The sequence below is a fragment of the Euprymna scolopes genome, chromosome 46 (assembly GCF_053919585.1).
Source record: "Euprymna scolopes isolate OS-2025 chromosome 46, ASM5391958v1, whole genome shotgun sequence".
NCBI classification, from domain to species: Eukaryota; Metazoa; Mollusca; class Cephalopoda; order Sepiida; family Sepiolidae; genus Euprymna; species Euprymna scolopes.
This window is the reverse complement of record NC_136527.1, coordinates 216603372-216630961: the sequence shown is the minus strand read 5'-3', so window position 1 is coordinate 216630961 and position 27590 is coordinate 216603372. Positions and strand designations below refer to the sequence as shown.

At 33.9% G+C, this 27590-nt stretch overlaps 1 long non-coding RNA gene across 1 annotated transcript; it reads right to left on the bottom strand.

Annotated features, from left to right (window-relative positions):
- Nucleotides 1-1184: 1184 nt before the first annotated feature.
- On the bottom strand, nucleotides 1185-27590 carry LOC145271066 (uncharacterized). The gene is made up of 2 exons (XR_013865676.1): nucleotides 27456-27590; nucleotides 1185-2287 (listed from the first exon to the last, which is right to left on the bottom strand). It is a non-coding gene; the product is annotated as an uncharacterized LOC145271066 (long non-coding RNA).

The window sequence follows — 27590 nt, the reverse complement described above, 5'->3', positions numbered from 1 at the left end:
ACGTTTTGGTAAGAAGGTAGGCTTGAACCTGAAGTCTTGACGCGACAAAAGGGAAAAAAAACAAGACACCTAACCATCTAGGCCACGAGAGGAGAGGAAGTGAAAGCTGTCTTAATTTAACGTTTAGAAAGTGAAATTGACAGGTGCGAGAAAGTTAATCCTTATAAAGGTCAAACATGACACAGTTAAAGTTTGGTGCTGCAAGCCAGTTGCTGCTTCCCCCACCCCAGCATTATGTCTAGGGCCGAGAACACAAATTCGTTTTCAGTTCCATCTTTTTTTTATACTGAAAAGCGAAACGAAGACACGGCGATCGAAAAAAAAAATCTAAAAAATAGCGCGTAAAAGTTGGACAAATTAAAGATACACACACACGACCCCCGTTCTTAACTTGTAGATATTATTATTTAGAGAGTATATAAAAAGTTTTAAGGAGTGAGCCGACTAAGCCCCCCCCCCCCGAGAAAAGCCTTTTGCGGACATACACAAAAAGTACACACACTAACACACATTTTGGTTTTATATATATATATATAGATGTCATCTTGTCCTCATTATGTGGCGCCCTTATACAAGAGATAAACTGGTCCTAAGACTTGTCTAACGTCCGCGCATGTATACGCATATGAGCTGTTAGGTTGGACTTCTGTGCAAACTGCAATTGACACGTTTTACAAGCGAACGGTTTCTCTTGACTGTGCGTCCGCAAATGTGCCTGCAAATTTGCAGCCAATGAAAACGCTGATGCACACACATGACATGCAAAGGGACGCTCGCCAGTATGCGTTCGAACATGTACACGCAGGTGTTGCATTTGTGAGAATGCTGCGCTGCACACTTCGCACACGTGGGGACGCTCACCCGTGTGGATGCGACGGTGCACGCGCAGATGCGCTCGCTGCCTGAATGATTTGTCACATGTTGAGCAAGAAAACGGTTTGGCGCCATTGTGCATACGAATGTGCGACTGCAACGATGATTTCTCCAGGAATGACGACCCACATGTCTCGCAGCAAAATGGTCTTTCACCTGAATGACGGCGCATGTGTCGCGACAACGATGTGGCGTGAGAACATTTAAAGTCGCAAACTGCGCAAGAATATGGTTTCGTGTGCATTTTCACATGTTTTTTTAAAAAGGATTTCTTTGAAAACTTCGATTCGCATAAATCACACGAGAAATTCTTGGGTTCGTCGATTTCTTTTTCCATTTTTGTTGTTTGTGCGAATTCTTTACTCGACATCAAATATTATAACATACAAGCAAATAAAATTTCTTCAGAAAGTTTACATAAATCACACGAGAAATTCTTGGGTTTTATGATTTTTTTTTTAAGGTTTATGCAAATTCTTCCACAAATTCTTCAGAAAATTATTTAGAATTAACGTCAAATTTATAAAATTGTTTCACATTTATCGTCATCAGTAGATTTCGCTCAAAATCAAAAATTTCGCATAAATCACACGGGAAATTCTTGGGTTCGTCAATTTTCTTTTCCATCTTTGCGGTTCGTGCAAATTCTTCACTCAGCAGCAAATAAAATTTCACATAAATCGTACGTGAAATTCTTGCGTTTTATGATTTTTATTTTTTATTTTTGAGGTTTATGGAATTCTTCCATAAATTCCTCAGAAAATTTAATTAGCAAGTTTCACTAGATATCAAGATCAAAAAATTTCACAGATTGCACAAGAAATTCTTGGGTTCAATTTTTTTTCCATTTTTGTGGTTTGTGTAAAATCTGTTTGAGTAATTTCTTTAGACCCAAAATTAGCGGAGGAATTTGGTAGAATCTGCAAAGGTCAACTCTTTCAACTTTGACCTTTTGGCAGCCAAATTTTCGCCCTAAAACTGATTAAAATGCTTGCCGCATGTCTGATTACCCGTTATGTAAAAATTCAAATATTTAGACCCAAAATTGGCTAGACACTGCAAAAGTCAAATCTTTTGAATTCTTAACTCGACATCAAATATTATAACATATAAGCAAATAAAATTTCTTCAGAATGTTTACATAAATCACGAGAAATTATTGGGTTTTATGATTTTTTTTTTTAGGTTTATGCAAGTTCTTCCAAAAATTCTTCAGAAAATTATTTAGAATTAACGTCAAATTTATAAAACATCAGCTACTTTCACTCGATATCAAAAAATTTCACATAGACTGCACAAGAAATTCTTGGGTTCAATTTTTTTTCCATTTTTGTGGTTTGTGTAAAATCTCTCAAAGCAAAATTTCTCTCAATATCAAACTCATAACATTTATTGTTTCCATTGCAGTTGATTCCTGTAAAAAAGAAAAAAAAAATATTGAGTATATAAATATATAGTATACAAGCATGCACGTAACCCGGCATTGCCTGGTTATAAAATACACATAAATCTATATATAAAAGTGAAATAGTCTGTGTGTGTGTACATTTCCCTACCAAATTACTCTGTCGATTTTCATTAATTATAAATTTTCAACCTTATCGTTTTTCATAAGTTTTGGATATGTTCATTACTGTGACAAGATAATTTAATAGGTATCAATGGTTTTACTCGAAATCCAATATTTCATTTTTCGAATAATAAATATTTGCAACGTACTTATTGTACCGTTCCAACAATTTCTGGAATACCCCAGGGAAGTCCTTTTTTTTTTTTTTTTTTTTTTTTTACACAGTGGGCACCACTTATCAAGGCCCGGAAGCCACTCAGGGATAAGGGTTATTGCAAGTACATTACGTTAGTGTGGAGATTTGATGAAGTGTTTACTTAAGGGGGCGGTTCATTAGGAATTTGTTAACGTTGGACTTGAACACATCCAAGTTGTAGTCAGGTGGGAAGCAGGCCGACGGAACAGAGTTCCACAGGCATGCAGTTCTAAGAAAGAAGCTTTGTTCATGGAATCTACGTTTTGATTTAGGCACAGATATAGAGTGGGAAAAATTTTTCACAGTGGATTCAGCTACACGGGTGTTTTTTGTGAAAGATTGGAGTTCAGATGAGCACCTGCCATGGAAATAACGATAAAACAAGGATAGGCTCACAACGTCTCTTCTGTGGGAGAGAAGTTGCAGGGTAGAGAAAAGGGCATCCCCCACGTAGCCACAAAGTCTATTTTGTACTCTATCAAGGCAGGATAGACTGTCTTTAGCAGCTCCTGCCCAGATATGGCAGCAGTATTCCATCTTTGGACGTACTTGGCTTTTATATAGATAGAGAATTGCATCAGTAGTGAGATATCTTCTGGAGTGGTAGAAGGATCCCACCATCTTTCCAGCGACCTTGGCAACAGACTTGATGTACGTGTTCCATTTCAGATCAGGAGTAATGGTCAAACCCAGAAGCTTGTCAAAACACAGGGCCTCTCCCAGACGAGAGCCATCCATCCCAATTGATGCCAGATGGGGATCAGAGCATTGATGATGTAAGGATAGGAGTTTGGTTTTGGATGCATTAAAGGTAACCAACCACATCTTCCCCCACTGAACCACGCGCTCGAGATCAGAGGAGAGAGAATCAGAGAGAGCTTTGTCATTTACAGCCTTTGATGTGTTGCCGTAGATGGTCGTGTCATCAGCATAGATGTCAACAAATGATTTAAGTATGTGTTTAGGAAGAGAGTTGGGCCCTCTTTATATAGTCCAAACTTTATATATATACAACAGTTCAGCCTGGCTTCGCTCGGCCCCTATGTACTGTTCAGAACTTGCCCTGCGTGTGAATACACTTTATGTAAGATTTCAAATGTTTAGACCAAAATCTGTTTGTAGAGACCGCAGAGGTCAACTTTTTAAAATTTGACCCAATTTTGCCCCTTAACCTTTATTATTTTGGCCTCAAATCAAAATAAAAAGTTTTACCCATGCCCAAGTAACCTACATCTAAAATTTCACGTCTTTAGACCCAAAATTAGTGGAGGAATTTGGTAAAATCTGCAAAGGTCAACTCTTTCAACTTTGACCTTTTGGCAGCCAAATTTTTGCCCTAAAACTGATTAAAATGCTTGCCGCATGTCTGAATACCCGTTATGTAAAAATTCAAATATTTAGACCCAAAATTGGCTGACTTGTTAGCTAGACACTGCAAAGGTCAAACCTTTTGAACTTTGACCCCTTTGCAGCTTAAATTTTCGACTCAAACCGATTAAAAAGTTTGCTTTATCTCTGAATACCCTTTATGTAACATTTCAAAGGTTTAGACCAGAAACTGGCCGAGTAATTTGGTAGAGAATGCAGAGGTAAAGTTTGTTGTACTGTTTTAACAACTTCTGAAATACCCCATGGAAGTTTTCTTTATATAGTCCAAACTTCATGTGTGTGATTATATATATATACTAGCTGTACCCGGCCACGCATTGCTGTGGCTCAGTTTGTTAAAATTGAAGACATTCCTCAAGAAAAATTGCATTTTCTTCGTTTATTTACTTTTCTTATGTTTTGCAATTTTTTTTAAATCAATAAAATTTATTTTTTTCCCAAAAAAAAAGATTAATTTTTTACCATAAATTGTTAGGTGAAAGTTTTTTTTCAGGAAACCTTGCATTTTTTTTTTTTTTAAGAAATTTGATAGTAAACGTTTCTCTTCGAAAACGGAATTTTTATTATAAAAAGAACAGATGAATGCTTTGCATGAACACTGTAAATAGTTATGTGAAAGTAGAGAAAAGTTTGATTCTTTTTTTCAAGAGAATGTACAAATTATTTTTTTTAACAGATGTTCAGAAAATAAACAGAAAAATACTTCCATCATTAATTATGCAAAAAAATAAATAAGATGTTGATTTAGTGTTTCAATATGCTTATAAATTACGATAAAACTTGCTGAGTATGCGCTGTTTTACGGTTGTTGTAAAAATGGAACGGAAACTTAAATTTCGCTTTGTTTTAATCTTTCTTAATTTTTTAATTGTGCCCCCCCCCCAAACAAATATAATCAAAACAGTAACATTCAACAATTGTACTTTATGTATATAAAACACAAAATATTTATTTAAAAAAAGTTAATAACGAAAGGGAAATAATTCCATTTTTAAACGAAAAAGTCAGTTTGGTATATCTTTTTGTTATTTTTTTACATAAGTCCAGCTTACCATTCACATTGGAAATGTCGACATTTATAGCTTGTCGGGTACGTTCACAACGAATAAACACTCCAATCTAGTAGATGTATCAGAATTTTTGTAGGAATTTTTGACACCCCTATCACAAAACTGCGAATAAAATATAAAAAACTCGTAATTTCTCTTTTAAAAGTAGGTTGTTTATTTTCTTTATGGATTATACTTCCAAAATAAACTATTGAAGTTGTTTTAAAAAAGAAATTTTTTTTTTTTAAACTAATTAATTTTACGAACTCAATATTTTTCAATTTTTAAACTTTAAAAATCTATCAAAATTTTTCTATTGATTCTATTTTTACGATATTTTAAGGGTCAATGTGAAATTTTATGCTCTTTCCAATAAGCCGAATATAATAGTTTAGACACACGTTTTTTTTTTAAATTCAGCTCCCCCATTGTCAAGTGTCTATTAAAAAGTAAATAATTAATTTACTCACCAAAGTCTTATATTATCACAAATTGAAGAGAAAAGGTCAATAAGTAATATATTCAAATTTAAAACAAAAAAGTAGTGTTTTTTTTAGAAATTTACCTGTAAAGTCCGAAGTTTAAAACCTTTTTTTTTTAAAAAAAACATGTTTTTTTTTTGTTTTTTTTTAATGAAACCTTGGTCCATGCTCCTTAAATTGAAAAAAAAAAAAAATTAGGGCTTGAGTTAGATTTTTCGAGGAGTTATAAGCTTGGAAAGACGGGGTGGAATTATTCACTATTTTTCACGAAATTTCTGACACACCTACCAATCTACCCATGTTAAGAATGGCTTTCGGAATAGACACCCGTAACCTTGCCAGCATACCTAAAAAGCTATAAAACTTGACGTGTCGAATGTGAACGATGAGTTGGACGTAATGTAAAAATGTACCGAATTTAAAAGGGAACGAAATTCAAATTCCCATTCCATTTTTACAACAACCGTAAAGCAGAGCATTCTATGCAAATTTTACCTAACTTACTGTATTAATGCTATTTTTTTAAGTAAAAAAAAAAAAAATATTTAGGCTTGGCTATAAATTCCTAAACTCATTTCACCCTAAATAATTTAGGTGACTGAAATAGGAATCTAATTGAATCTTTAATTTCCTGAATAGTATGCGAGAATTCATTTTTAAACAAAAACACATTTTCACTAAGAGTTAAGTAAAAATAAGTTCATTATATTCTGCGATCATTATTTGATAAATACTGCAATTTTCATTAAAATTCGTTAATTTCCTGATTTTTGGTGAATTTTTAAGTAAGGGAGGGGTCAAAATGTTTATACACTTTGAGCGTCGGCATTCATTTTGTCTGTACCTACCATTTTTCGATGAATATTCGATAAGAAAGCGACCACTAACTGGTTAATTTAAATTAAATTTCAATCACATGGTTGCATTATCAATAATCATGTGATTAAACCCATTGAAAATTACATTGAAGCCTGTAGTGTTTTTTTAAGGATGTAGTATTGGCAACTGAGATTTTAAAAAAAAAAAAAAAACCCGCAAGATCAGGAGAAAGAAATGTCCAGAAAATCGCTAGATTTTTAACTTTTATCATCTGAAATTTTCAAAAATCGCTAATCCCCTCCCTCAAAAAAAAACTCCATATTTTAACTTCCTACCATAAAAAAATTATAATCATAGTATATTCAATATATAAAATGTTCCGTGTTTTCTCACTATATGTTTCTGGAATTATATTGAAGCGGTTAGCTCCCCACAAGGCTTACATATTTTATCAGCTAGATTTACCTGTTTTTTCAGAGAGGGTATATATATATATTTTTTTTTTGTTGCAGGAAACAAATCATAAACTCAAACTTTTTATAATAAAAGTTAAATTGAAATACAGTGCGTTACTTGCTTTATTGCAGATCATATTTTATTTAATAACTTTCTTAATACTAAACATAATTAATTCAAATTTTGTACAGCCATTGAACACACTTTGACAGGTTAGTCTATAAAATTTTATCCAAATATTCTTACTAGTTCAAAAGTTATACCAATTTTTGAAAAAGATGAAATTTTTACTGTTTCTCACTTTATTGCAAGAGTTCTAAAAATGCCTAAAAATGGACGATTGACTGCACCAGAGAAAAACAGGATAACCGCAGGTCTTGCAGAGGGTCTTACAATTCTCCAGTTATCAGAAGAACTTGGTAGAGATAAGAGAACTGTGGCATCCTTTGTGGAGAAGCCAAAGATTTCACCACGTAAGGATAAGGGCAAAAGAAAGGTCATTTCTCCTCGTGACATGCGAAAAATAAGCAAAGAAGTCAATAAGGACCCAAATGACACCAGCAGGTCTATTTTTTATAAAAGCTGGCGTTACTGCAATGTCAAGAAAAACAAGATGTAGTATTTTAAACGAAATTGCAAGAAACGTAACACCCATTTCAAAACCTCCTTTGAACCAAACCAACATGAAAAAACGCATAGTTTGGGCACAAAAATACATGAAAACAGACTTTCAACAAGTTTTATTCACGGATGAATCGAGAGCCACGCTGGATGGTCCAGATGGATGGGCTAAAGTTTGGAGTCCTAAGGGAGATCCTATGCCATATCGTATCAGGCGTCAACTAGGAGGGGGAGGAGTTATGTTTTCGGCTGGAATCGTTGGAGATGAACTCTTAGGACCCTTCAGAGTGCCTGACGGCGTTAAACTTACCAGCCAAACATACATCCAGTTTTTGGAGGAGCATTTGTCACCTTGGCTGGACGACCTTCCACTTCTTCGTCGTAGACGCCTTACTTTTATGCACGATAACGCTCCATCTCACGCTGCAAAAGCTACCAAATCCTACCTTGAGTCTCTGTGGATCAAAGACGAAACTCTCATGACCTGGCCGCCTTGTTCTCCTGACCTGAACCCAATAGAGAACTTTTGGTCAATTCTGAAAAGAGGGGTTTATGAAGGAGGACGGCAATTCACATCAAAAGATGCCCTTTGGAATAAAATTCTTGAAGTGTCTAGGACCATAACACCTTCTCAAATAAAAAAACTAACCTCATCTGTTGATAATAGACTGTTTAAGGTGATTGCAAGGAAGGGAAATTATGTTGATAAATAATTCGTTTTTCGTTAAAATGTCACGCTTTGTGGGTTGTATTTGATTTCTATATGGTTATATATCTGTTATTGTTACTAATTTGAATTAAATTAACAAATAAATTCATACTTTTATTACCTTTAAACTGTATTTTCAATACGTTGCAATAAAGTGAGAAACAGTAAAAATTTCATATTTTTCAAAAATTGTTATAACTTTTGAACTAGTAAGAATATTTGGATAAAATTTTATGGACTAACTTATCAATGTGTTTTCTATAGCTGTACAAAATTTCAGTTAATTACGTTTAGTAATAAAAAAGTTATCAAGGAAAATGTGATCTGCAATAAAGCAAGTAACGCACTATATACTGCAAATTAAACATCACAATAGTGGTGCAACATATTTTGAAATTAGAAAAATAAAAAAACAAAAAAACTTTGTTTTAGCATGTTAAAAGTATTTAGCTTGGTAGATAATTAAATTCTACTGTATTGATATAATTTTTTTTTTTGCTGTTGTTTCTTGCTTTTTACAATTTTCGATTAAATACTTCTAAATTTCGTATTTTAAATTAAACTTCGAAGGTTATAATACTTCTAAATTAAGCAGGGTTGCTTGGATCGTATTTTAAACAAAACTTCGGAGGTTGGAATGCCCTCCCCCACCTAAAATGTACTTGGAAAAATCGATTTTATAGCGAGATTTAAGAATGGTTAGCCGAAAAAAAGGTGAAAAACAAACCAAATAATCAATAAATTGCTACCAAAGGCAATAAATGCTACTTTTTTTTTTTACTTACATGAATGAGTTTATTTTATGTTTTAAAGTATTTTCAAGCACTTTTCTTTATTTTTTTTAATCTAAAATTGTGGGTGTGTGGGTGCCAAATATCTAGAATTCCCCGCTAGATTGCAAATGAAATCTCCAGATCTAGCAGGAAAACCGCTAAATCGGAAACACTGGTCACATGACAAGAAGCGGTAATAAATAATTGTCCCTAAATAAAAAAAATGGCCTATCAGTACAAAGAAAACCACCTATTTATCAGAGAAAAATTAAGTATAATGTTATAATTAAAAAGAAATATATAAAAACACACATGGATATTGTAAACATATTATACCAAAACGTGGAAACCATCCGTCCAGTGATTTTTTAGACTTTTAATTGTGAACGAACCAAGAGTTACATTTATATATATATATATATATATATATATATAGATAGATAGATAGAGAGAGAGAGTATATGACAAAGTTTTATTCCAAAATTCATGATTTTTTTTTTTTTTTTTTTTTTTACAAAGGCATCACCACATTATCAAGGCCCAGAGGCACTCAAGGATAAGGGTTAAAGAGTGTACAGTAGAAATTGGTCAATATAGTAATCATTAGTAATGAAAATTTGGTAAATTTAATAACTTATATGGAACGGCTCATCAAGAACTTATTTACTTTAGACTTGAACACAACCATATTGTAGTCAGCCGGAAAGCAGGAAAACGGAAGACAATTCCACAGGCGTGCAGTTCTAAGAAAGAAGCTTTGTTCATGGAATCTACGTTTAGGTTTAGGCACAGATAAAGAGTGGGGGAAATTATTGATAGTGTTTACAGCTAGACGAGTGTTTCTTGTGAAAGTTTGGCGAGGGGGGACCATAGATTAAAGCTCAGTTGAACACTTTCCATGAAAATAACGATACATCAGAGACAAACTCGCAACATCTCTTCTGTGAGATAGAGGTTGCAAGGAGGAGAAAAGGACATCTCCTACGAGGCTACAAAGTCTATTTTGAACTCTATCAAGGCAGGACAAGTCCTTTCTAGCAGCTCCTGCCCATATGTGGCAACAGTATTCCATCCTTGGACGTACCTGGCTCTTATATAGGTAGAGAATAGGATCAGCAGTGAGATATCTACTGGATCGATAGAAAGATCCCACCATTTTTCCAGCGGCCTTGGCAACAGATTTGATGTACGTGTTCCATTTAAGATCAGGAGTAATGGTCAAGCCCAGAAGCTTGTCAAAACTTGAGGCCTCCTGAAGACGAGAGCCATTCATTTCAATTGATGACAAATGTGAATTAGAATGTTGATGATGTAAAGAGAGAAGCTTGGTTTTAGATGCATTAAAAGTAACCAGCCACTCCTTTCCCCATTGTACTACGTGCTCAAGATCAGAGGAGAGAGAATTGGAGAGAACTTGGTCGTTTACTGTCTGATGTTGACCACCTTATAATTTATTCCTTTAATTCAGTTGACTTATACAATTCTGGACAAATTCAATATGGCGTAATCTCACTTCAATTCCTTTTGACGGATTGATTGTTGCTATTTCTTCTGATGAGTTAAGGGCATAATAGATTCACTGATTGATATAATAATCAAGATAAAAAGATTTTGTGCTACGAAACAGATACTGTCAAGAATTGTATACGTCAACTGAATTAAAGGAATAAATTATAAGATGGTCAAAATCATGAATTTTGGAATATAACTTTTTGTCATTTATTCTATATATTTCTCTGTAATTACATTGGGCTTCTTAAATAAGGATTGATATATATATTATATGAAAATATATTTCTACAGAAATATATATATATAGATAGAGAGAGAGAGAGAGAGAGAGGGACGAAAAAGGAACAAACTGAGTTATATGTCCATCAATGTTTCATCTTTATTGTAAGACTTTTGGATGAATAATTTGAAGGAAATATAATAATAGTACAATTTTTTAAAATATACTTGTGAAAAGTTTTATTTTATATATATATATATATATATATATATATATATATATATATGTTAAATTGTTTGTCTGTGTGTTTATATTTCCCTACAAAACTACTCTGTCAATTTATATATATGTACATAAAGTGAATTGTCTGAGGATTAAAAACAAGACCTTCCAAAGGGCGAATGAACCCTTTTTCGGGGTCAATGGCCAACTAGCACCATGTGTGTTTGTGTGTGTGTTGCGGTGGAGAGAGCTCCCATAAGCCGTGGTGAAGGCAACCTTTCTAGGAGAAGTAAATCTCTGATTTAAAAAACCATAAAGCGGGAGACCAGTATCCGCATTAAGCTGGTCTTCAGTTTAACTTGTTGCTGGCTATCTTGCTCTTGCTTGTTACTGGATCTCAACATTTTGAACAGAGAGAGACTTAGCTGTCGTACAAAGCTAAGACTCTGTAACATCTGTGTATAGATACTCCCTCAGGCATTTGTCTATTAAAATGGTTCTGTGGGGATGGAAGTAATTTTTGGACTCATGTCGTTTGAGGGAGTGGCACTCATCTGACAAGATGTTGCAATCATCATCATATATATATATATATATCTATATATATATATATATATATATATATATATATATGTGTGTAAATGTTTGACTCCTGTCCAGGTAAGCTACATCTAAAACTTAAAGTGTTTAGACCAAAAATTGGCGGAGGAGTTTGGTAGAGTCTGCAATGGTCAACTCTTTCAATTTTGACCTCTTCGCAGCCACATTTTTGCCCCAAAACTGATTAAACAGCTTGTTGCATGTGTTATATATATATATATATATATATATTCATATTTATATATATTAAAATGTTTATACTTAGATGTGTAATAGAAACTCTTTGAGCGAGGAGATAGTGTTCAGACAGTCTTAGTGTAGATATGAGATGTCGAGACGTGTATGTAAAGACATTTTAAACAACATGATATACAAGACATATAATAACAATTTTCACTTTACCTTTTGGTAGAATTACAACACAAAGACGACGTTTATAAAAACACATGATGGGTTTATTTTTTCTCATGACCAGCCATGGTTTTCTGAGTCAAGAATTCAAAGCTTCACATTCGAAGTTTCAAAAGTGACCGTCTCGCTTCTAGACGTTCGAATGTCCATGTCTGGACTGTCGTCTGTCGTCCTCAGACTCTCTCCGACTCTCCCCAGTTTTTCCTTCAGTTTCTCTCAAGTTTCTAACTATATCTAGAACTTCCCGTTTTCTATGACGTCATACACATGTTAAAACATGTCTTCTTTCACGTGTTCTGGACATGCGTGTCCAAAACTTTTTCCTTTGTTTACAAAAGGAATTTTAACCTATATTCCCAGTAACCTATTTTTCCAATATGTTAAAAACATGTTTATTAAATTATCTTGTATAGTTGCATTTCTCAATTGAATTTTTCATAACAGAATTGACAACGCACATTCTTTTCTTGAAACTATTTTATCTCTAAGCTAAACAATGGTTTGTTTTACATTCCATTTTCTAATTCTCTCTCGTAATCTATTTCTAAACCTAATTTACGAGGTTCGAATTTCGTCTATCCTATTTCATTTTAACTAAATCTCTCTATTTTTATACTTACATGAAAAGGGGGCAGCCCTTATCATGTAACACATGTCTGAATATCCTTTATGTAAAATTTCAAATCTTTAGACCCAAAATTGGCTGAATAGTTTGCTAGAGAGATCAAAGATCTAATCTTCTGAACTTTGATCCCTTGGCAGCCAAATTTTCAAAGACTATATATATAAGTTAAATTGTTTGTGCGTGTATATTTCCCTACAAAACTACTGTCAATTTATATATATGTACATAAGTGAAATTGTCTGTGTGTGTGTACATTTCCCTACCAAATTACTCTGTCAATTTTCAGACGAGTGCCACTCCCTCAGACATTTAAAGTCCATGAGCCCAAAAATGACTTCCATCGCCACAGGATCATTTTAATAGACAAATGCCTGAGGGAGTATCTATACACAGATGATGTTACAGAGTCTTAGCTTTGTACGATAGCTAAGTCTCTCTCTCGGTTCAAAATGTTGAGATCCAGCAACAAGCAAGAGCAAGATAGCCAGCAACGTTAAACTGAAGACCAGCTTAATGCGGATACTGATCTCCCGCTTTATGGTTTTTTAAATCAGAGATTTGCTTCTCCTAGAAAGTTTGCCTTCACCACGGCTTATGGGAGCTCTCTCCACCCCAACAAACAAACACACATGGTGCTAGTTGGCCATTTATCCCGAAAAAGGGTCCATTCGCCCTTTGGAAGGTCTTGTTTTTAATCCTTCAGGAAGACTAGCCACCCTCCTCACCAAACAAGTCTGGTGGGGGAACCAGTTTAGTCGCTGGTGACCCGACCATAAGGCAGGTAGTACTGGGTTACATGGTACCAGTAGCATAAGACATGACCTTATATATATATATATATATATATATATATATATATATAATTTAAAGGAGATTAGAATAATAGTCTAAAGAGCTAAGTGTATTTTAATGTAATAGTGAAATTACTAGTTTAATTAAAATACAGGAAATGCTCGTTGTAATTTAGATATATAATAAGCTCGATAGTTAAATGTCCGAGAGCTAATTCAATATTTAGTAATGTGATTTATAATTTAAGAATTTTAAAAATTTTTAAAAATTTAAAAATCAAAATTTAATTAAATTAAAAATCAGTTTCATAAGAAGGAACAACAACAAAGTCAATTATCTGTACGATCGTTTCGGAAATCCGTGCTTTTTATTTGTGGTATACATGAAGTCACGTAGAACAATTATACATAGTTTTTTTGGTAAGCACGGTCTCCTCATCAGCAAATTTAGGAGGATTTCTATTGAATTGAAAAGACACCAAAAATAAACCTAGCATTAAAAGTAAGGCAGATGAATCTTTTGGTTTTTCTTTTTTTGAAATCAGGGACTGTATTTAAAGTAGTCATTTAGATGTTTGCTATAGCTTTTTATTTTATTGATATAAACATACATATACATATACATTATATATATTATATTATACATATACATTATATATATTATATTATACACATACATTATATATATTATATTATACACATACATTATATATATTATATTATACACATACATTATATATATTATATTATACACATACATTATATATATTATATTATACACATACATTATATATATTATATTATACACATACATTATATATATTATATTATACACATACATTATATATATTATATTATACATATACATTATATATATTATATTATACATATACATTATATATATTATATTATACATATACATTATATTATACATATACATATACATTATATATATTATATTATACATATACATTATATATATTATATTATACATATACATTATATATATTATATTATACATATACATTATATATATTATATTATACATATACATTATATATATTATATTATACATATACATTATATATATTATATTATACATATACATTATATATATTATATTATACATATACATTATATATATTATATTATACATATACATATACATTATATATATTATATTATACATATACATTATATATATTATACATATACATTATATATATTATATTATACATATACATTATATATATTATATTATACATATACATATACATTATATTATACATATACATTATATATATTATATTATACATATACATTATATTATACATATACATATACATTATATTATACATATACATTATATATATTATATTATACATATACATATACATTATATTATACATATACATTATATTATACATATACATTATATTATACATATACATTATATTATACATATACATTATATATATATATATATATATATATATATATATATATAATGTATAAATATTTTTTGCGGGGTACAAAATTTTATTATGGCTATGTAAAGACTAAATTTAAACTTGTTTGAAAACATTTATTTAAGATTGTGAAATTAAAAAATAAAAATGAACGTGTCAGGGGGGATGAATTAATTATTAACTAGAAACTAGATTAAGCCCTAAGAGGTTCTCTTTTTGTTTGCAAAGAGAAGGTCTCAAAGTCTTAATATATATAGTTTCTAGAATTTTGAGATGATAAAGAGAGTGTGACTTACTAAGGATGGAAAAAAAGTCCGCACTAAAATTCAAAGCGCAAATACGATTATAAAGAGAGTGCGACCTTATAAATAAGCGTATTTGTGCTTTGAATTTTAGTGCGGACTTTTTTTTCCATCCTTAGTAAGTCACACTCTCTTTATCATCTTAAACTTCTAGAAACTATATATATTAAGACTCTGAGACCTTCTCTTTGCAAACAAAAAGAGAATCTCTTAGGGCTTAATCTTGTTTCTATTTAATAATTAATTCATCCCTTTTTTTTTTTGTACATATATTCCCCCCTACTTTCTCATCTCCGATTCATTGTCCCCCCCCCTTTTCTGTTTAAAACGTAATTAAGCTCGATTTTAGCTCTGTTGAGCGAGCTTCGAAACCAGTCAGCTGACACATTCATTTTTATTTTTTAATTCCACAATCTAAAATAATGTTTTCGAACAAGTTAAATTTAGTCTTTACATATATATATATATACTCGGGGTTTTTTTATTCAAAAGTAATGGACTAATGAATTCAACGAGGTTATTAGATAGTGCTCAATAAAAAGAGCTGATAATACTTGTTTATTGTTATATAAACATGGTCACATCCTGCTGCCACAAGTAGCCACTTGTTTCACTCAAACAACAGATATCATCAGGCAGCGACTTGACTATTCAAAAGTTCAATGAATAATCTGATATCTGTTGTTTGATTGAAACAAGTGGCTACTTGTGGCAGCAGGATGTGACCATGTTTATATAACAATATATTTATGTTTATATATAACAATAAACAAGTATATATATATATATATATATATATATATATATATAAAAGTGAAAATGTCTGTGTGTGTACATTTCCCTACCAAATTACTCTGTCAATTTTCAGTCTACAGACTCGAGATTTGAAATAAGGAATATTGAGATTGAGAAAACTATTTTATTTACACACAATCAGATGTGCCTTATACATATAAAAATGTAATTGGCATTTTTTTGCACTTTTTAAGATTTAAGCAAGAGTGTAAAAAAGGCCAGATTTGGCCTCAAAAAGGCCAATCTGGCAAACCTTAGAAAGGCTCTTATGAGTTTTAAAACCTTAGATCTTATGACAAACCCACACAGGCAGCAAAATCCCACCCCTACACAGTAGAGATCCATAGTGCTTTATCCTCTGGTGTTGGCGTAGTCTCATTCCATCGCTACAGGACTTCCCACCTTGGCTCCAAACTTGCTTGCGCAGTTTAGGTGCAGTATCTGCTGTGCATCTGATAGACACCCTCTGAACCTCCAATGCTCATGTCTAGTGGAACGAACCCACGACAACTGGCAGCAGAGGAGGCCGCAGCTTCTGGCCGAAAGTAATCTCAGTGAGGTAAACAGTCACCCTGTTGTGTCCGCTACTACGCCTGTTCTTTCTGGATGAGGTTCCATAGCGTTTTAAGGAAAACTGCCAGGCAGCAGATGGATTTGAAGCCAGAGTTCCCATCTCTTAGCCTTTAGCTGCGATAAGGCTCACAAGGCAGTGGTGTTTGATTTTGGGGTTTGTCCCCCTAGTCTTCGCCCAACCAAGGGCACCCACAAGACCGTGGGGTAGGGGTTGGTAGTGTGCCGGGGCATGTCCACACATCTGTGGGCCATAACGTTTTTTTTTTTTTTTCACACAGTGATCACCACTTATCAAGGCCTGGAAGCCACTCAGGGATAAGGGTTATTGCAAGTACATTAAGTTAGTGAGGAGATTTGCTGAAGTGTTTACTTAAGGGGGCGGTTCATTAGGAATTTGTTAACATTGGACTTGAAGACATCCAAGTTGTAGTCTGGAGGGAAGCAGGCAGACGGAACAGAGTTCCACAGGCGTGCAATTCTAAGAAACAAGCTTTGTTCATGGAATCCGCATTTTGATTTAGGCACAGATATAGAGTGGGGGAAATTTTTCACAGTGGATTCAGCTAGACGGGTGTTTTTCGTGAAAGATTTGCGAGGGGGGACTAGAGATTGGAGTTCAGACGAGCATCTGCCATGGAAATAACGATAAAACAAGGACAGGCTCGCAACGTCTCTACTGTGGGAGAGAGGTTGCAGGGTAGAGAAAAGGGCATCCCCCACTAAGCCACGAAGTCTGTTTTGTACTCTGTCAAGGCAGGATAGGCTGTTTTTAGCAGCTCCTGCCCAGATATGGCAACAGTATTCCATCCTTGGACGTACTTGGCTTTTATATAGATAGAGAATTGCATCAGTAGTGAGATATCTTCTGGAGCGGTAGAAGGATCCCACCATCTTTCCAGCAACCTTGGCAACAGACTTGATGTACGTGTTCCATTTCAGATCAGAAGTAAAGGTCAAACCCAGAAGCTTGTCAAAACACAGAGCCTCACCCAGACAAGAGCCATCCATCACAATTGATGCCAGCTGGGGATCAGAGCGTTGATGATGTAAGGATAGGAGTTTGGTTTTGGATGCATTAAAGGTAACCAGCCACATCTTCCCCCACTGAACCACGCGCTCGAGATCAGAGGAGAGAGAATCAGAGAGAACTTTGTCATTTACAGCCTTTGATGTGTTGCCGTAGATGGTTGTGTCATCAGCATAGATGTCAACGAATGATTTAAGTATGTGTTTAGGGAGGTCATTGATGTAGATCAGGAAGAGAGTTGGGCCCAGGATTGACCCCTGGGGGACTCCAGCATTTATACTGCAGGCCTCCGATTTTTGTCCATCGACCACTACTCTTATGAGCCTATCGGAGAGAAATGATTTAATGATTGAGAAAACATTTCCCGTTATACCGTAGCTGGAAATCTTGTGAAGTAGACCCTTATGCCATACGTACTACCTGTAGCATCCCCTACTACTCCGATATTTCCTACAGGTTTAGCCTGGGGCCGCAAGGCACCCAGTTACCGTGTGTGGCCAACGTGGGGGCACTGTAAGAATCTCGATGATGGAGAGGCTATGTACTGCCAGCGAAGACTTATGCATAGCCACTCCATTTTAGCCAGCGGTATTAGCTGGAAGCGAGAAAGCATGCAAGCATGAACTTAACACTAACTTATACCTAACACACATGCTTTCCCAACTGTACTGACAGGCTGTAAATGACAAAGTTCTCTCGGATTCTCTCTCCTCTGATCTCGAGCGCGTGGTTCAGTGGGGGAAGATGTGGCTAGTTACCTTTAATGCATCTAAAACCAAACTCCTATCCTTACATCATCAACGCTCTGATCCCCAGCTGGCATCAATTGTGATGGATGGCTCTCGTCTGGGTGAGGCCTCGTGTTTTGACAAGCTTATGGGTTTGACCTTTACTCCTGATCTGAAATGGAACACGTACATCAAGTCTGTTGCCAAGGTTGCTGGAAAGATGGTGGGATCCTTCTACCGCTCCAGAAGATATCTCACTACTGATGCAATTCTCTATCTACATAAAAGTCAAGTACGTCCAAGGATGGAATACTGTTGCCATATCTGGGCAGGAGCTGCTAAAAACAGCCTATCCTGCCTTGACAGAGTACAAAATAGACTTCGTGGCTTAGTGGGGGATGCCCTTTTCTCTACCCTGCAACCTCTCTCCCACAGAAGAGATGTTGCGAGCCTGTCCTTGTTTTATCGTTATTTCCATGGCAGATGCTCGTCTGAACTCCAATCTCTGGTCCCCCCTCGCCAATCTTTCACGAAAAACATCCGTCTAGCTGAATCCACTGTGAAAAATTTCCCCCACTCTATATCTGTGCCTAAATCAAAACGCGGATTCCATGAACAAAGCTTCTTTCTTAGAACTGCACGCCTGTGGAACTCTGTTCCGTCTGCCTGCTTCCCTCCGGACTACAACTTGGATGTCTTCAAGTCCAATGTTAACAAATTCCTAATGAACCGCCCCCTTAAGTAAACACTTCAGCAAATCTCCTCACTAACTTAATGTACTTGCAATAACCCTTATCCCTGAGTGGCTTCCGGGCCTTGATAAGTGGTGATCACTGTGTGAAAAAAAAAAAAAAAATGCAGAAGTTCCAGTGTAATGTGAACAGACATCTTGCTGCTCAGCTCCCTTCATAATACCCTCCTCTCTGCAACTTATGTCCCCGACAGTAGCTCCTTACTTTAAAATGGCACTGTGCCTTGTTTGGGGTGAAAATTGAATTTAAAAAAAAAAAAGAAGTGTATTCTAGGTTGCAAAATAGCCTCTAACCCTTGCACGTCCATCTAGTTTCATGTACATATATATATATATCAACACGCGGTTAAAATTAAAATTTTTTACGAACATGTATTTGTTTTTTTAAGCACTTGCAAAAGATTTATTTTTATTTATTTGTCGATACTTGTACAGTTAAATGAAAACATTAGAAAATGAAAATACTGAAAAAAAAAAAAAAATTTCACTTAATTTGAACAATTTTTTTTTTTTTTACAGCGAAAAAACAATTTTTTATGATACCAAGCAAACGATTTGATTTTTAGGAAGAAAAGCTAGTATTAAAGATGGGGAGGGAGTGTCGGTGCTTTAAACAGAGTTATCTCCCCGTGGCATGTCCAAAAAATTCAAACATGGCTACCTGTAGTATGCTCTCATGAAAACGTGTTTTTCTGCTGTAAAAAAAAAAAAAATAAAACTACTTGATCAAATTAAGTGTATTTTTTTTTCCAGAGATCTTCAGTCCAAAACGGATACATCATCACATTATCAAGGCCAAGAGGCCACTCAAGGATAAGGGTTAAAGAGTGTACAGTAGAAATTGGACAATATAGTAATCATTAGTAATGAAAATTTGGTAAATTTGATAACTTATATGGAACGGCTCATCAAGAACTTATTTACGTTAGACTTGAAGACAACCATATTGTAGTCAGCCGGAAAGCAGGAAAACGGAAGACAATTCCACAGGCGTGCAGTTCTAAGAAAGAAGCTTTGTTCATGGAATCTACGTTTAGGTTTAGGCACAGATAAAGAGTGGGGGGAATTATTGATAGTGTTTACAGCTAGACGAGTGTTTCTTGTGAAAGTTTGGCGAGGGGGGGACCATAGATTGAAGCTCAGTCGAACACTTTCCATGAAAATAACGATACATCAGAGACAAACTCGCAACATCTCTTCTGTGAGATAGAGGTTGCAAGGAAGAGAAAAGGACATCTCCTACGAGGCTACGAAGTCTATTTTGAACTCTATCAAGGCAGGACAAGTCCTTTCTAGCAGCTCCTGCCCAGATGTGGCAACAGTATTCCATCCTTGGACGTACCTGGATCTTATATAGATAGAGAATTGCATCAGCAGTGAGATATCTACTGGATCGATAGAAAGATCCCACCATTTTTCCAGCGGCCTTGGCAACGTGTTCCATTTAAGATCAGGAGTAATGGTCAAGCCCAGAAGCTTGTCAAAACTTGAGGCCTCCTGAAGACAAGAGCCATTCATTTCAATTGATTCCAGATGTGGATCAGAATGTTGATGATGTAAAGAGAGAAGCTTGGTTTTAGATGCATTAAAAGTAACCAGCCACTCCTTTCCCCATTGTACTACATGCTCAAGATCAGAGGAGAGAGAATTGGAGAGAACTTGGTCGTTTACTGTCTTAGATGTGCTACCATAAATGGTAGTGTCGTTAGCATAAATGTCTACAAATGATGTAAGGATGTGATTTGGAAGATCATTAATGTAGATCAGGAAAAGAGTTGGGCCCAGGATGGACCCCTGAGGGACACCGGCATTAATACTGTGAGCTTCTGATTTTTTTTTCTGTTTTTTTTTTATTTTTGACAGCGGAAAAACACGTTTTCATGAGAGCATGCTGACGGTAGCCATGTTTGAATTTTTTTAACATGCCACGGGGAGATAACTCTGTTTAAAGTGCCGACACTCCCGCCCCATCTTTAATACTAGCGTTTCTTTTTGATATTTTCATTTTTTTATGTCTTGATTAAACTGTACAAGAACCTAATTAGTTTTATTATTTAGGCATTTAAAAAAAAAAAAAAATTCATTAATTTTTTTTCCTTTTGTTTTTAAAAAGAATTTCGGGTATGTTTTACTATCTCCATAGATTCGAATATATGTCCGCCTATGTCACGTTAACATATATTGAGTGAGTTTTGTATAATTTTCTAGTTTTAACTAATTTTCTCAAACTTAATGTATTCAATAGAGACTTTGCAACCATTTGTCTTTTTCAAATATACTGATAAGCACTGTATGATTTTCGAGCTGAATAAACATGTTACATGAAATAAAAACACTAAAAACTTATCCAGCTAGGTAGAAAAGCAAATTATCTTGCCTTTGGTAACATTTATTTGGGTACTTCTACAGTTTATCGCCAAAAATGGAGACAACATTTTTTTTTTTTAATAAAAAAAAAATACACATTTCATGAAAAACTTTCCCGTTTTCATTAATTAAATCAAAATAATTGTTCTTTCACTTTATTTATTTACTAGCAAGGGGTACCCGGCGTTGCCCGGGTGTTTTTCGGGATATGTGAAAAACTCCCGAAAATGTGAAAAAAAAACAGGTGCCTGTGAAAAAAAAAACGAAGCCTTTACGACGCGCAGTTGGAAAATAGTAAAGTGTTAAAAAAAAAAAACAGGTGCATGTTTTTGATTGACGTGACGGCGATAGGTATTCAGCAGTAAGCATTTTGTGCGGGACAGTTTTGAATGAGGTGAATAAATCGGTTTGTTTGTTTTTAAAAACCCACTCCCTGTTTATTAGGAGGAGCGAAATGAAAGCTACCGTCTGATATGATGAAGTCGACATTGAACAAACGTTACTTAGCTCTCTTGAGACAACTGGCTTTCGGCCTGTGATTAGAGTAGAGTTTCGCTTTTTTTTATACCGAAAACCGAATGTAACACGTGCCGATGCGGGAAATGTGGAATAATTAACGTTTGAAAGTCAATAACATTAAATAGACAGGCGAGCTCTGTGGGTAACTCTGAGATATTACAATTTACTCAGAAGTAATTTTTGATTGACGTGACGGAGCATTTTGTGCGGGACAGTTTTGAATGAGGTAAATAAATCGGTTTGTTTGTTTTTAAAAACCCGTTCCCTGTTTATTAGGAGGACCGAAATGAAAGCTACAGTCTGATATGACGAAGTCGACATTGAACAAACGTTACTCAGCTCTCTTGAGATAACTCGCTTTTTTCATACCGAAAACCGAATGTAACGCGTGCGGATGCGGGAAATGTCGAATAATTAACGTTTGAAAGTCAATAAAATTAAATAGACAGGTGAGCTCCGTGGATAACTCTGAGATATTACAATTTATAGATGATATAAAAAGTTTTAAGTTGTGAACCGAGCAAGCGCTTCTCTGAAAGAAGCCTTTTGTGGACATCGAGGAAAAGCGTACATACATACACACATATATTTTCGCTTTTATATATAGAGATTTTTTTATTTTTTTCATAGTTCTTTCCAGAAGTAATTAATATCTAGTTTAATTTTTTTGTTATTTATTTCTAACTTCGGTATTCTTTTTTAGATTAGGTCCACCTCCACAATTTTCTTTTAAATGACGACTTCTACAGGTTTCCGACTATGCTGAATAAAAAAAATCGCATTGAAATTTTGCAGAAATAATTAGTTATCGAGATATAAAAAGTTGTATTATGCATTGTATTCTTTGGCGGCCATCTTTGTTACACACAGATTTGTTTATGGCGCTCCTGCACGCGCGTCATAAAGATGGCCGCCAAAGAATGCAATGCATAATACAACTTTTTATATCTTGATAACTACTTATTTCTGCAAAATTTCAATGCGATTTCCGTATTCAGCATAGTCGAAAACTTTTAAAAGTCGTCATTTAAAAGAGAATTGCGGAGGTGGACCTAATCTTAAAAAATACCATTTTTTAAAACCGTTTTTTTATCCAAAGAAACATTTGCAACCGACATTTCCAGAAGAACGGGATTTAAACTGCATTTAAACTTTAATAAATAATTCATGAATCGGACACGTAACCGCCTTAAAAAGGTAAAATCTCTATTTTAAACAAATGTTTAAATCGGAAAAAAGATTTCAGACAAACATTAAAAAGGGGGGGGTTTAAAATATTTCTACTTTTTTTCATCTGAAATGCCAGTTAGGGAAGCAGGGACCTGGAATGGAATTCCAGAGTCTAGCGGTTCTAGGGAAGAAACTACTGGAGTAGAAAGATCTTTTACATCTAGGGATCTCTACTGTGTGGGGATGGGATTTAGCTGTCTGTCGGGTTTGTCGAAGGTGTCTACGTCATGGGGGCACAAGTGTCTGCAGTTTGTCATAAAGATGGCCGCCAAAGAATACAATGCATAATACAACTTTTCATATCTCGATGACTACATATTTCTGCAAAATTTCAATGCGATTTTCGTATTCAGCATAGTCGAAAACCTTTCAAAGCTGCCATTTAAAAGAAAATCGTGGAGGTGGACCTAATCTAAAAATTTACCCTAACTTCAGCCATAGTTTAAAATACTGATTTTTCCCTAGGATTTTAACGACATGTGCGCAAAAAAAAAAATGTCGTCTCCATTTTTGGCGATAAACTGTAGAAGTACTTTTTTTTGTTATATATTTGGGTGTTTTTGGGCAACTTTTTCAGTACTTGTACAGTTTAATCGAGAAATTCAAAAATTAAAATATCAAAAAAGGTTATATTGTACGTATCCGTTTTGAACTGGAGATCTAAAAAAAAAAAAAAAAATTCACTTAATTTCATCAAGTAGTTTTTTCTTTTACAGTGGAAAAACATGTTTTTATGACAGCATATTGAAGTCAGCCATCTTTGAATTTTTTTGAACACGCCAAGGGGAGATAACTCCATGTAAAGTGCCGACACTCCCTCCCCATCTTTAATACTAGCTTTTCTTCCTAAAAAAATCAAACTTTTTGCTCGGTATCCTAACAAATTGTTTTTTCGCTGTAAGAATTAAAAAAATATATACAAAATACTGTTAAAAACTCGCTCAATATATGTTACATAAGCTGACATATTCGGTGGGGTTTTAACCTATTTTGTCTATTTTTAAAAAATTTTTAACTCCTTTCCCCAAACTTACCATGTCAAGAGAGAGTCTGGGCGCCATTTTTGATTTTCCAATACATCGGTAAACATTGTATGTTTTTCAAGCTGAATAAACATGTTACATTAAATAAAAACACTAGAAAATTATCCAGTTAGGTAGAAAAGTAACTTACCTTGCCTTTGATAACATTTATTTTGGGTTTGTATTACTGAACAGATAGATTCGAACAAGTTGTCAAAAAACAAATATATAACAAATAAATGTTATCAAAGGCAAGATAAGTTACTTTTCTACAAAACTGGATACATTTTTTTTTTGTTTTAATGTAACATGTTTATTCAGCGCAAAAAACATACAGTGTTTACCGATGTATTGAAAAATTCAAAATGGCGCCCGGTTCTCTCATTAACACGGTAAGTTTGGGAATTAAATAAAAAACTGGATAAAATACTGTTAAAATCCCGCTCAATATATGTTACCGTAACATAGGTTGACATATATTCAGCGGGTTTTTAATAGTATTTTGTCTAGTTTTTTATTTATAACACCTTTTCACAAAATTAACGTGTTAAAGATGGAGTGAGGCGCCATCTTGAATTTTCCAATACATTGGTAAACACTATGCTAGGCACCGCCAAAAATGGCCGAAAAATCAAATGGGGGGGGGCAATTTAAAGCAGAATAAAAAAAAATTATTTCAGCGCGTTTTGTCCACCGTAGTCGAAAGGCGGCAAACGTTTTCAAACGGGATTGAAAAAATGATGCTATTTTTAACACAAAGGGCAAAATATTTATCAAATTTTTTTTTTGTATCGATTCTTCAAAGCATGCCCTGTTTAATAATGGTCATGCATTATTCGGCTTGCTAAAAAAAATGTTAATTTATTTATCAAAGATTTTAAAATGGCTTTTTTTCATATAAATATTAAATTTTTTATTTTTTTGCTTAACTTAAATTAATTATTTTACTTAACATATTCACTGAATTTCACACTTCAAAACTCAAAAGCGGATAATTAAACATAGGCACCGCCAAAAATGGCCACAAAATCAAGTTGTTGTTGTTTTTTAAAACTAAATTACATTTATTAAAATCCATTATTTCTGAGTAACTTTTTTTTTTCCAGAAAGATAAAACCCTGAATTTTATCATATAGAAAACAGAATAATGTAAAACTTTTTCTACTATTTTTAATTAAATTTTAAATGTTAAATTTTCCCCAAAAGTTAACAATTGACATTTTTTGTCTTGCACAAAAAACGTACTTAAATATTTTAAAAAAAAGAGTTTTTGAAATAATTTATTTATTTATTTATTGTCTAACTAAGATTTAGGATGATTTTCTAAGAGAATATGCAAAAATATTATAATATAAGTACCTGAATTTCAAATAATTCCACTTATTCATATAGGTAACCAAATATTTCGCGTCGACGAGAAAACTATGGAAGACCAAACAGGCCAAAAAAACTTATTTTTCAGTGACGAAAATTTCAATGTATTATTAAGCTGAGGCTGGCCAGTACCAGATGGGTGACCATTTGTATGAGTTTGGTTTTTAATGTGTATGTGTGTGGGGGCCAGGCTCCCCAAAATGGGGGGGGGCAATTTAAAGCAGAATAAAAAAAAATTATTTCAGCGCGTTTGGTCCACCGTAGTCGAAAGGCGGCAAACGTTTTCAAACGAGATCGAAAAAAATGATGCTATTTTTAACACAAAGGGCACAATATTTATCGAATTTTTTTTTTTTGTATCGATTATTCAAAGCATGCTCTGTTTAATAATGGTCATGCATTATTCGGCTCGCTAAAAAAAAATTGTTAATTTATTTATCAAAAATTTTAAAATGGCTTTTTTCGTATAAATATTAAAAAAATTTTTTGTTTGTTTTGCTTAACTTAAATTAATTATTTTACTTAACATATTCACCGAATTTCACACTTCAAAACTCAAAAGCGGGATAATTAAACACAATCGAAGTTCTGATATTCAGACGTCAAAATAAGGTATGCAAATAATTTTTTTTTTTTTTAAATCTATAATTCTGTCCCTTACAACAACACAATATGTTTTGTTCAGTTTCAGATGATTATTTTAAGCATATTTGTTCCCACTTCAAAACAAGGGGGGGTTTTGTAAGCAAAAAAATATATATATATAAATATCGTTTATGAAAAATAAGTACACTGTTATAAAGTTCATTCTTCTCCTAATAATCGCTGAAAATTTCGTATTGATCGGATAATTACCTGATTTTTGGTAGATTTTTAAAAAGACGGTCCGTCAAAAAGTACTGACCTGCCCCCCCAGTTTTGGCGGTGCCTAATTAAACACAATCGAAGTTCTGATATTCAGACGTCAAAATAAGGTATGCAAACAAGTTTTGGGTTTGTATTACTGTACACATAGATTCGAAAAAGTTGTCAAAAAACAGATATATAACAAATAAATGCTATCAAAGGCAAGATAAGTTACTTTTCTACCAAACTGGATATATTTTTTGTGTTTTTATTCAATGTAACATGTTTATTCAGCTCGAAAACATGCAGTGTTTACCGATGTATTGGAAAATTCAAAATGACGGCCGACTGTCTCTTTAACACGGTAAATTTGGGAAAAGATGTTATAAATAATAAACTAGACAAAATACTATTAAAAAACAACCGAATATATGTCAACTTATGTCACGGTAACATATATTGAGCGAATTTCTAACAGTTGTGAAGGATTTCTCCTTCACTGAAAGAGAACGAGAAATGGAAGTGCCGCATCTGAAGAACAGATACTACACTTTGATCTGAGCCAGTTAAAGTAAACATTCACCAAAAATAATTTCTCAACTTCAATTTCGTAAAATAAAGTTGGTACTTGTGCATTTATTGATCCGTGCTGAAATAATAACGTTATTATTTAAAAAGCCATTCTTAACATGGGGAGGGGAGGGTGTTTTGTACCTATTCTATACTTTAACCTTACAATTGAATAAAAAAAAACATAAAACTTGGTACTCATGCAGAGAGTGATCCGTGCTGAAATAATAACATTATTATTTAAAAAGCTATTCTTAACATGGGGAGGGGAGGGTGTTTTGTACCTATTCTATACTTTAACCTTACAATTAAATAAAAAAAACAAAAACATAAAACTTGGTACTCATGCAGAGAGTGATCCGTGCTGGAATAATAACATTATTATTTAAAAAGCCATTCTTAACATGGGGAGGGGAGGGTGTTTTGTACCTATTCTATACTTTAACCTTACAATTGAATAAAAAAAAAACATATATTATAAAACTTTAATTAAACTTGGAAATACGATTTAAAAATAGCGCGGATCAGTAAGTGCACTAGCACAATAAAGTTTGCTAAACTTACAAGATAATCCAATTCGGTTGCGAAATTATCGGATTAAATGCGATAATCTTTTCGAATGTCAATAAGAAACAGAAAACGTCGTCTTTTCTTCCTCACTTGATTGAAGAGCGTCGTTTTTTAGTGGCGCGTTTCTTC